Below are 12,488 nucleotides of genomic sequence, written 5' to 3' on the forward strand. Positions count from 1 at the left end.
ACTAACTTGAAATACCTGGGTATGAGAGACAGAAGTGGGAAAGTTGATGAGAGAGAAAGGTGGGGAAAGGCTGGCACTATTTACATGAACAGCCCCCGTGCATTTCTGCCATTAAGACTCAGAGAGAGGAATTCGTATTTAACCATTTAATGTTAACATAGTTGACAATGCAATTGGCATAAGTAGACAGTTTTTGGCGTAGGTCCAATCATCAGCCCGGGTCTTGCGCTGGCGCATCCAGTAGAGCCTGCCGTAGCCGTGCAGCAGGAACTGGACCTTTAACCCCCCGGACAGGAAGACTGGACCCAACTGGTGGCGGTGGGGATGGAGGAGGAGATTTCGGACCGGCCATGCCTAAGCAGGAAGGGAGAGTTAGACACGTCGCTATAAAGGAAATGGCAGCCGCTGATTGGCTCTGCGAAATGCACAGGTGATCTGAGTCTTCCTGGCAGAACTAACGCAGACTACATTTCTACATGTAGCCTACGTAAGGAGGAAGAGAGCTATAGGATCCGGTTGAAAAAGCACTAATAATCATCTGCAAAAAATCGATCCACAAAGTTTTTAATCGATATCCCACTTTTTGAACGTGAATCGATATTGGATTGCGGATCGATCTTTTGAACCCAGCCCTAAGGGAGAGTGTCAGAGTTAGTTTCAGACCTTGCCAGTGTCTCCAAACTCACATGCATAAATTTCATACTTTTTGCGGTTGCTGGCTATTTTCCTGTGTGGTGTGCTTGGTATAGCTTTTCACTCAAAGTTCCCGAGAGTGATTGAACATTCCAGACCAAATTGGCCCGCCGCTCGGTTTTCACCTCCAAGGAGCCCTCCTGTTTACGCTGTGTTCCAAAAACAAGATCTGTGTGTGTGTGTGTGTGTGTGTGTGTGTGCGCGTGAGTGCGTGCGTGTGCGTTTGTGTGAGTCTGTGAGTGTGTATGTCTGCGTTTGTGTTTGTGTGTGTGTGTGTGGTGTGTGCGTGTGTGTGTGTGTGTATGTGTGTGTGTGTGTGTGTGTGTGTGTGTGTGTGTGTATGTGTGTGTGTGTGTGTGTGTGTGTGTGAGAGAGTTTATGAGTGTGTGTGTACCGTAGGTGCAGTCTGGGGGGTAGGTAAAAAAGGCCTCCCATTGCACCACCACAGTGAGTTGAGTTGAGTTCTGCCTGCATGGCTTCCTGTTTATGTGGGCAGCACCGTGCCCTTTATTAGAATGTAAAGCACCGCGTTGGCAGGTGGACTCCCCTGCAGGCCCGGACTAACGCACAGACTAGATATGCCTGCGGCCTAGGGGGCCCCACAGGCGAGATATGGCTGCAGATTAGGGGCTCCCACCTGCCAGGGGCCCCCACAGGCTAGATATGGCTGCAGCATAGGGGCCCCCACCTGCCAGGAGGCCCCACAGGCTAGATATAGCTGCATCCTAGGGACCCCCACCTGTCAGGGGGACCCACAGGCTAGATATGGCTGCAGCCTAGGGCCCCCACCACAGGCTAGATATGGCTGCAGCCTAGCTCCCCCACCACAGGCTAGATATGGCTGCCGCCTAGGGCCCCCACCACAGGCTAGATATGGCTGCCGCCTAGGGCCCCCACCACAGGCTAGATATGGCTGCCGCCTAGGGGCCCCACCACAGGCTAGATATGGCTGCTGCCAGAATTGTGACGGAAATATTGAAAAATGTACCTGTTGTGTTCAGTATTGTTGGTAGACATGTTATCCTTAATTCCTAACTTGTAATTATGACAATGTCCATGTAAATTTGCAGCGAAAGTTGCCTTCGGATGGGGCCCCCACAGCAACCTGTAGTCTAGGGGCCCCAGTCCGCCTTACAGTACTCCGGCCCTGCTCCCCTCCCCTGCTCTCCTCTCCTCTCCCCTACTGGGTCCTCTGCCTGCCTTTTTAAAAGAGCCATAAAAAATAATGAGAAGAGAAGAGAAGCAAGCCAGGCAGGCAGGCAGGCAGCAGTGTTGCCAGATTGGGCGGTTACCCGCCCAATTGGGCTACTTGACATGGGCGTCTGCAGGTAAAAATGGGAAAAATTGGCCATTTGTCGTTTTTTTTTCTGCCATTTTGGGCCCATAGAAGTCAATGCAGTTTGTTGAAATTGGGCGGAATTTAGCGAATTTTTGTGGCTTTTGAGAACCTTTTGGGCAGGATTTGATCAGACATATCTGGCAACACAGGCAGGCAGGGAGCGCTGAGGTGAGGTGAGCTGAGCTGATAGGACCACACCATCAGTCTGGATAAGCCCCCGAGTCAGTGTGCCCAGACATAAGCGTGTGTGTGTGTGTGTGTGTGTGTGTGTGTGTGTGTGTGTGTGTGTGTGTGTGTGTGTGTGTGTGTGTGTGTGTGTGTGTGTGTGTGTGTGTGTGTGTGTGTGTGTGTGTGTGTGTGTGTGTGTGTGTGTGAGTGTTCTGTGTGTGTGTGTGAGTGTTCTTTGTGTGTGTGTGAGTGTGTGTGTGTGTGTTCTGTGTGTGTGTGTGTGTGTGTGTGTGTGTGTGTGTGTGTGTGTGTGTGTGTGTGTGTGTTTCCCATGTGTGTATTTTGTCAGTTTGCCCAGAAGCAGTCAACCAGGCTCTCTTGATTTGGGTGTCAATACGCGCCACTGAACTGCAGTGTAGGTTCACTGACAGTGCTGTCAGGTGGTGAGTTACACCGCTAGGAACAGAGAAGTCCTAATACGGCATATAGAACCGTTTTTAAATATATTTTTTGGTCTTTTCAGACTTCGTTATGGACACAGGACATTGTGAGAGACAGAAAGCGAATGGGGTGAGAGATGGGGAGGGGTCGGCAAAGGACCCGGGCCGGGCCTAACGGATGGCCATGACAGGGCCAAGGCTTTATTTTTCACTGCATTTTTTACTGTGTGTCCATGCATCAACATGTAATATTATACAGTATATGAAGAGTTCAGATGCAAAACCCCCTAACTCCATTTCTGAAGACCTGCACTTCTATATTTTTAGAGAACCCCTGTCACGGTACAGACAGACGCGGACCACAAATGCGTCACGTTTTGGGGTGTTTATTAAAGTTCAGGGGAAAGGGGATTGGGAGAAGGAGGTTTCCAGGGTTTGTAGAGGTTACCGGGATGGCAGAGGTTCCAGAGGTTCCTGTGTGTGTGTGCCCCCCCGTCGGCAGAAGTGGCTCCTATGGAGATGATGGAAGAAGACTCCGGATGGAAGAATCCTGGGGGGAACACACACACAACAGGGCAGAATGAATGGGGTGCAGGAGTACAGTTCAGGGCAATGCAGAAATCGAAGTCACAAGGAAGAAGGCTGGTCAGATTTACCGGGGTTGAGAATAGTTGGAGATCCAGAGGGCAAAGGCAGGTCGAGGTTCAGGGCAGAAGAGTAGACAGAGTCGGGGACAAAAGGCAGGTCGGGTTTCCGGGTCAGGAGAGCAGAGCAGAGCACAGGCAGGTCCGGGTTCAGGAGTCAGGAGAAGAGCTTAGACAAGCAGGTAAACAGGTGCAGGCTTCGCAGACGTTCTGACAAAGGTAGACTGAAAAACAGAGCTTTAAATACTGTTGGTGATGAGCAGGAAATGCAGTGCAGCTGGTGGGTTAATGAGAACAGATCAGAGCAGAGCAGAGCAGACACAGGTGAAGCTAATTAGACAGAGCAGAGTGAGTAGTGAGCAGAGAGGCAGATAATTGATCGCAATTAGAGAGAGTTACCAGGCCAGGTGAGAGAGCCCATGACAACCCCGTTGTTGGTTTGGTTTACATTCATGTACTTGATAATACATATAAATAGTTATATTACATAAATAAAATAAAAAATATGCAATTTTGATAGCTTTGTATTCAATAAAAATGAATTAAGATTATTTTCTGAAATGGCACTTAGGGGGTTTTGCATCTGAACTCTTCATATACTTACATTGTACCTACAGCCCTAACTAAGACCAACCCTAACCCTAAGGCACAATGTAAATATATAATGCTACATGATGTTGTAGTTTGTTACACTGAGTCCACTTAATTAATGTAACAGGAACAGACAAAAGTTCCAAAACCTTTGGTTGTTCAGCGAAGATGTTTGAGAGCCTTTGTTGTTAGGGGGTTTGGGGGTTTCACCCCTAATAAAAGTAAGGTAGTTAAAAGAGCAAATTTAACACAATATACGAACATACATATAGACTTGTACATATAGGCCTAATTGTTTTTTTGTTTGTTTAATTTCTTGGAAGCTTGGGCATCAGGGTCCCCTTGGCTCTTGGGTCCCTAGGCAGTGGCGGAAGAATTGTACACAGGGCCCCAGGGCATGGCACTGAAAGGGCCCCCCATAGAGCCTGCCATGGTCAAAATAGGGCCCCCGCTACCGATACGGAATGGCCCTGGGCCCAGGGGCAAATGCCCTGCTTGCCCCCCCCTATAGCTCCGCCCCTGCCCCTAGACCTGGGTATGTGCCCGTTAGGCCCCTGCAGTAATGTGTTCTTGGGGGGCAGGGAAATAAAGGTTAACCTAGTGTTTAACTAAGCCTTTTCAGAGTGAAGACCTCTCTTTTCACTAAATAATCCTCAAGCGGGGGTGCTGTTGCACACTGCACTAACACGCACATATCCTATGCAAACACTCGAACCCAGGGTCGAGTCAGGCCTGTGCTGTGAAACATTGCAAGCCAGTTAAAGTAAGTTGCTCTGCTGCCTTATGTTTGTTAGTTAACTCAACTCAAGGCTTTCTCAAGTTGAGGTAACTTACAAACGTAAGGCAGCTGGGCAACTTAGTTTTTAATGTTAACTGGCTGCAATGTTTTACAGTCTGGGTCATGTCCCAACCCTACCATACATATCTCTGGTCCACTTGTTTCCTGTCCCACTCTTCTTTGTGCTATCTCACTAAAGGCGATGAAGTTTGGGGCTGCAGTTGAGTTTTGAGGCTGAGTTTTTTTTTTTTTTTTTTTGTGAAAAAAGGTTCACACACTCCTTTGGATTTTTTCTTCTCTAAGTAATTTCTTCTTTTTATTCATTCATTCATTGGCAATGACGCTTCGACCTCTCGGTCTTCCTCAGATTCACCATAGCGGTTAGGGAGGTCATAGGTTGGAGGTTCGAATCAGATGGTTGTAGGTTCGAATCCCTCCCTTACCAATACGTACGCCACCATTTGTGGCTGAAGTGCCATTGAGCAATCCCACATAACTGCAACCAATACGCTGTATCTAAATAACTATAAGTCACTTTGGATAAAGGCATCAGCCCAAAAATATAGATTTAATTTAAACTCCACAGCACTCAACATTCACACTTTACCAGGGGTGTCAAAAGTACAAGTAAAAGTACAAGTTCAACCCTGGCACATGGCAGAGAGACTTGAAAAAAGTAGGGTCTAACGTCAAACGTTCTATCAAACAGCTTCTTAGGCGGAGGTCTGCACTCTCTGAGTGCATTTCTTGTTTACTTTGACTTTTGACAGCTCTGCGCCGTGCTTTGTATGTACTGTAGATGCAGATTAGCGCATAGCAGCACAGAAAAGCAAAACTTAAAACAACTGCTCGCAGACCCAAAATGGATTTCTTGTGTCCCACCAGTAAACTAAACGGTTGGCCACATTTCCATGAAGAAACACGGCTGTTTTGTATAACATTGGACCAGGGGGGAGCACTAAAGCGTTCGAGGGCTGTTTTGTTTAGCTGCTTTGGTCTTTTCACCTGAGAACTTTAGGTTAAGTCTGTGAGAGTGAGTGGCCCCATTGAGGTTTGTTAATGTTGTTTGTGTTGCGGGGGATGTGGCACTTGAGGAGCTCAGGAGAGAGAGAGAGAGAGAGATGACAAGTGTGCACGTGCACCAGTGACTGCATGCACGCATGCTGAGCAGACACACACACAAACACACGCAAACACATGCGCTCACGCATGCATGCACGCACACACACACGCACACAGAGGAAAGAGAGTATACAAGTACAGTAGAGACACACACACACACACACACACACACACACACACACACACACACACACACACACACACACACACACACACACACACACACACACACACACACACACAGCAGAAAAGAGCAAAAAGAAACAATTAAAATATCTGCCCGTTTCTGGCAGGCAGGTGGAGAAGCATGACTTTTTGATTAGATTTCTGAATGTCAGTGTGGGATTTGGGTTTTGTTGACATTTTGTAAAAAAACATCAAAGGCTGGCTTCGTTTGTTTCCCCAGCTTTTTGAGTTGAGTTTCAGAGTTGCTCCACAGCCAGTGTTGGCAGATTGGGCGGTTTCCCGCCCAATTGGGCTGCTTAGGATGGCCGTGTGCGGGAAAAAATGGATTTTGGAGAAAAACCCGCCCAATTTTTGGCCATAGAAATCAATAGAATTGGGCGAGATGTAGTGCTTCCAGGCGGGTTTTGAACATCTCTTGGGCTGGAAATCATCAGCCCCATCTGGCAACCCTGTCCACAGCCACATATGGACTTTCATCAGAGCTATATCTCGGGAGCCCTGTGGATTAATGGATTATTGTTGGATTATCCAGCATTCTCAATGCACACTTTCACACTGGCTGCATGGCCTGAGAATTCAGACCAAGCTGCATGGGAGCTTTTTGATTTTTTTTTCCCTGTTAGTTTTTTTTCCGCTCTTTTTTTTTTGATGGCATACCACACAGCGTGCTGTTCTCGTTGTGCACTTCCCACCAGACTTCTGAGCAGGGCTGGTGCTATTAGGGAGGGCAAGCAGGGCACTTGCCCCGGGGCCCAGGGTCCTCCCGTGTTGGTGGTGGTGGGGGCCCTATTGTGAGCTTGGCAAGCTGTATGGGGGGGCCCTATAAGTGTCTTGCCCTGGGGCCCTGTGTGCACTTCACACCAAACTTCTGAGTGACCTTTATGGGCTAATAAAGGAGAGAGTTACGGTCGATGTTTGCTGGGAGCCATTTAAAAAGTGTTTGCAAAGACAGCACACACACAGCGCTTTTTTTTGATGAGCATCATTTTTTTTGTGACGCGATCATTTTCTTTGCCCTTTCAGAACATACGGTAGCATACGGTATCTTATTTTACAGTAGGAGCAGTTTTCAAACTTTACATACAGTATTGTTTCCAAATGATTTTTTTCTTCAACAACCACACAGGTTTTTATCATTTACTTACACACATTTGTCACGCTTGAGGTATCTCTGTCTGAAAACTTTCACACAATTTCAACTACTGCTCACTCTAACTGCACTACAGCTTTTCACTCCACCAACATGAAATGAATGAATGTTTTCTTTCTGAGTCAATGAGTTGGTGACATTCTTCTATCCTTGTATCCTTGCTGAACACTGTCTACCCACAACAGCCACTCTCACCATGCTAATGAGCAGAGCAGGGCTGGACTGGGGCAAATAATCAGGCCGGGCATTTTCAGCCAAGACCGGTCCGCCAGTCATTGAGAGAGACAATGAAGCCTGGGACAACATTTTAACCATCTAATATTTTTGATGTACAAAACATCCTAAATGAATATTTAAATCTACCGTAGAGGTCAGATAGCGGCATGAGGAACGATACCAGTGCGGGGAGGACATGGCCAAAATCATCATCAGTAAGGATAGACCGATATATATATCGGTATCGGTATCGGTATCGGGCCGATATTTGCATTTTTCAAGTGTATCGGTATCGGCCGATACGCGTGTGGTTTTGGCCGATACGCAATATTTATTATTTTATGTCATTCAGGTTTTTTTAAAAGCACCAAGACACTTTATTTTTTTATTACTTGATTGTTAGACATTACTTGATTGTTAGAGTGGGTGTTTAAATGTTACAAGTTCTACCTCAATTTGATAATGTTAAAGGAATGTTTATTTTTAACTTGAGACCTGGAATATTTGTCATTTTTAACCTTTTTTTTAACCCATATCGGCCCCAAATATCGGGTATCGGAAATCGGGTATCGGCCAAGGGTGATGAAAAGAAAATCGGTATCGCATCGGCCATTAAAAAACCTGTATCGGTCGACCCCTAATCATCACCAGTCCACTGAGCAGATGCCCTGTATGTCTTATGGCCAATCCAGCCGTGCTAGCTAGTGAAGCATTTCATTGGCCACCCCATGCTGTGCCATTGTAGTCTACCAGAGCACGTCAGAGACGCTCGAGAAGCACCATTTTTAGGGGCACCATTTTGCAAAAACGTAGGTTTTTTCCTTTTACTTCCGACATGTAAAAGTTTTATCTTTTACCTGACATGTTCTGACAGTATACCCTAACCTAACAATTACACGTAATGAACGTCATACAGCTACATTTTTGCATGCATGAGCAGAGGTTTTGTGACATTGACGAATGCTGGAAAACAGGGAAGCCCAATCAGAGATTTATTCCACTTAGGTTTGACGTTTCCCAGGGACACCGCAAGCATGTTATCTTGCTGCCCTTAAAATAGATGGGAACGATGCACGCATGTACTTACTCTCGTCTCGATCCGACAGGCAATTAAAGTCCCCGCCTCAGAAAAGAGTTGCACTGCGCCCCAGTGACTCACTGAAGTCTGAAAAACAGAAGGGAAGGGTCAGTGGGAAAGAGACGTACAGTAGACCTGCCGGATAAGGCTGAATGTGACTGTGATGTTGGGAAACAGAGGGGTGAGAGAGAGAGCTATATTGACAAGGGTATGAGGTGAGAGTGAGACAGTTATGTTGACAAGGGTATGGGCTGAGTGAGACAGCTATATTGACAAGGGTATGAGGTGAGTGAGACAGCTATATTGACAAGGGTATGGGGTGAGAGTGAGACAGCTATATTGACAAGGGTATGGGATGAGTAAGACAGCTATATTGACAAGGAAAAGGTTATACCCAGGGCAGTCATGGGTAAGCGGTTAGGGCATCAGACTTGTAGCCCAAAGGTTGCCGGTTCGACTCCCAATCCACCAGGTTGGTGGGGGGAGTAATTAACCAGTGCTCTCCCCCATCCTCCTCCATGGCTGAGGTAGCCTGAGCATGGTACGTCCTGCTGCACTGCTCCCTTGGGGCGCCATTGGGGGCTGCCCCCTTACAGGGGTGAGGCATAAATGCAATTTTGCAGTCTGCAGTCAGCGTTCACTTGTGTGCTGTCGAGTGCTGTGTCACAATGACAATGGGAGTTGGAGTCTCCTTGTTGGGCTTTCGCTTTTGCTATATGGGAGGAGTGCATGGCAGGTGGGTCATAGGGAAGAGAAGGTGGAGAGAGCAGCAAGAAAGCTCAGTAAGTAAGAGGGAGCGATAGCCAGGTTAGCATCGCTGTCAACATTCTTTTCCCACAAGTTTCTCCAATATATGACGCCCTTTTCCTGCCCCCATCTCCAGTACTCTCCTTACACAAGTGTACTCCATGGTATTCTCTTTCTGACCCCACAGCCAACACACAAACTCCAAGATTTTATTTGCTCAAATGGTGGCAGGCAAAGGTATCAATTTTAAGTCTAGAAAGTAAAAAAGCCTAGTTTTCTTGAAGTTGGTTGGATGAAATCTGTGGAAGTTTTTACTTTCTGAACCTGAGATTGATACCTCTGTTGACAGGTATGGAATGGTTTTAAGACTAATTGACAGACAGTCATTGGAAGGCTGACTGGGCCAGCGAGTAGTTGAGAGCTGTACAGCAGACTAGCACAAGGCATACCTGTCAACCCTACTATCACAGACTTATTTCCCGCTGTCTTTTGGTTCCTTGTTATCGGAATTGCATTATGTACTTCAAATAATTATCTTCATGATTAAGTTTTTTTTTGTATTATTCTCTTTTTTTATTATTATATTTTTATTTTACTTTTCCATGATTCTGCTGGGATATCTTGTAACACATTATGGTATGAATATACCCCCCCTAGGGATAGTAATATGTATCCTGGTTTGGGGTGTCAATCATGGGGTCACAGGTGTACACCCTATTTTAGGGCACACCATGGGTGCAAACGCCATTACACGCTGAAGAAGAGCTCTGTTCGAAACGTTTGTGGGCGAATAAACAAAGAAGAAATCTGAAGAGTGCTGTCCTTCGCTTCATTCATTCCGTTGTCTTTACCTGCCAGTAGATTTCATGCCAGATGCCACCAAGAGTACTGTAGAACCCACCGCTGTCGCCCATCGACTGTCAGGATTTTGGGCTATTGAAAATTTCCTGTCTTTTGGCGTAACATTTGGAATTAATTATCCCAAATTTTTTGAAGCTCAATGTTGACAGGTATGGCACAAGGGTGAGTCAGTGGCATGATAGTGAACTATGGTAAAGGATGTGCTAGTGAGTGAGTAAGAGAGATTCAAAGCTGCTGGGCCCAGCGGAAGTGGTCAGCTACCATGGCTACAAGAGAATGAATGGATGGATGAATGAATGCCATACATCAGTGGTTCTTAAGCGGCGTACACACACAAAGCTAGCTTTTCGCTTGCTCGCCTACTCGCCACTCTTTCATGGAACGTTTGTAGAAAGTTCCCGCGGCTTTAACTGTCAATGAATAGGCGAGAAGTACCGAACTCTGCATTCCAATTGGTTACTCGCTTACTCGCCTCGCTCGAAGATCAAATATTTTCAACTCGGGATCCGCCCACATCGCATCGCTTGTACAGTACTTGCCTACTCACCTGCTAGTCTCGCTGAAACACATTGACATTGTATTGACTTCATTCGCTGAGCGAGTAACTAGCAGCGACGGCACTTTAAATGGAATAGTGTTGGGACCCACAATATTCCATGGTCATGACATTGTGACCCAATATTTTGTTGTGCCGCCAGAAATTTCAAATACCGGTAATTATCAACAATATCCATGCATTTGATACTACGCTAGCAGCATTAATTGCATTGTATGTGTACATACAACATGTCTATCAACTTCTGTAGATCATTGTAATTAATTCAATACCGTGCCTTTTTTCAGTCTTGTGGCTAGCAATAAAAGGGTCAGTTCATACATTTTTTTTTACACCACAGCTCCACAACCCAGCCAGGACCCCTCCGCGTCCCACTTTTGGGTCACGACCCACCAGTTAAGAAACACTGCCATTCATCATGCTAAGAGAGTCATACACTGTTGATGATTGAGTGAATGAGTGAATGAGTGAATGAGTGACTGACAGGGCCGGATTAAGATGGCCTGGGGACCCTAGGCTACAGGTTGCTGTGGGGCCCCCGAAAGGCAAATTTTGAGACAAATTTACATAGATAGTGTCATAATTACGGGGTAGGAATTAAGGATAACTTGTCTACTAACTGTACTCAACACGACAGATTCATTTTCCAGCATTGCATTTTGTCACAATTTTGCCATTTTTCACTTTTGGCCAATCAGGGGGCCCCTGGCAGGTGGGGGCCCCTAGGCTGCAGCCATATCTAGCCTGTGCATTAATCTGGCCCTGGCGACTGAACGAGCGAGTGAGCCATAGACCGGGCTCAGGGTCAGTGAATGAGAGGATTTTATACACGCTACCCAGTGTTTCTTAACGTTCTTGAACAAATGCACGCCCCCTTGACCTCGTCATAAGCTTCCAAACGTCCCCTTGACCTCATCATAAGCCTGCCAACGCCCCGCTTGGTATGGCAGCTATGCACATATGCCTCAATGGCAACTAAGCACCGCCCCCTCTCAGCTGTATCCTACTCAATGCCCCCCCCAGGGCTCCCCAACGCTGTACCCCCCCCCCCCCCCCCCCCCCCCCCCCCCGTTGAGAAACACTACAGTAGACTAATGGTGATTGAGCGAGTGAGTGAGCGGAAAATATCTAAGTGAATGAGAGGGAGTTGTACCTCAGGATAATGGTGGGTGAGTGAGGGAGCGTTTGAATCCTTGAGATGGTGCAGCACGGCTGACGGGTCACGGCTGTTTACTTTACAGCCCACGTCTGCTCCCTGTCAGATGGTGTGAGAATACGAAGCCCCAATACACACGCACACACATACTCACACGCACACGCACGCGGCACGCACGTGCGCGTGCGCGCACACACACACACACACACACACACACATTCTTGTGCAGGACAGCTGAAGCGATAGCCAGTGGTGAAGCTCTTCCACCCCCAAACACACACACATACACACACACACACACACACACACACACACACACACACACACACACACACACACACACACACACACACACACACACACACACACACACACACACACACATTCTTGTCCAGGACAGCTGAAGCGATAGCCCATGATGAAGCTTTCTGTGGGGACGCTGCTCCTCTCCGCTCTCCTCCTTCGGCCTGGGGGCCTGCTCTGCACTAAAACACACCAGCAAGAGGAGTTGCTCTGCGTGTGTGTGTGTTTGTGTGTGTGTGTGTATGGGGATGTGGGGGTGTGTTGGGGGGGGGGCATGTGCTTGTGTGTGTATGTATGTTTGGGTGTGCGTGCGTGCATGAGTGCGTGCATGAGTGCGTGCATGAGTGCGTGCATGAGTGCGTGCATGAGTGCGTGCATGAGTGCGTGCATGAGTGCGTGCATGAGTGCGTGCATGAGTGCGTGCATGCGTGCGTGCATGAGTGCATGCATGAGTGTTTGC

At 47.2% G+C, this 12,488-nt stretch overlaps 1 protein-coding gene across 1 annotated transcript in view; it reads left to right on the plus strand.

Moving 5' to 3' along the window:
• The window catches only part of emilin1a (elastin microfibril interfacer 1a), a 50,054-nt gene that overhangs the window by 5,347 nt on the left and 32,219 nt on the right, over positions 1-12,488 (plus strand). The gene's annotated exons all lie outside the window — the stretch shown is intronic.

Source organism: Engraulis encrasicolus, chromosome 18 (genome assembly GCF_034702125.1).
Source record: "Engraulis encrasicolus isolate BLACKSEA-1 chromosome 18, IST_EnEncr_1.0, whole genome shotgun sequence".
NCBI lineage: Eukaryota > Metazoa > Chordata > Actinopteri > Clupeiformes > Engraulidae > Engraulis > Engraulis encrasicolus.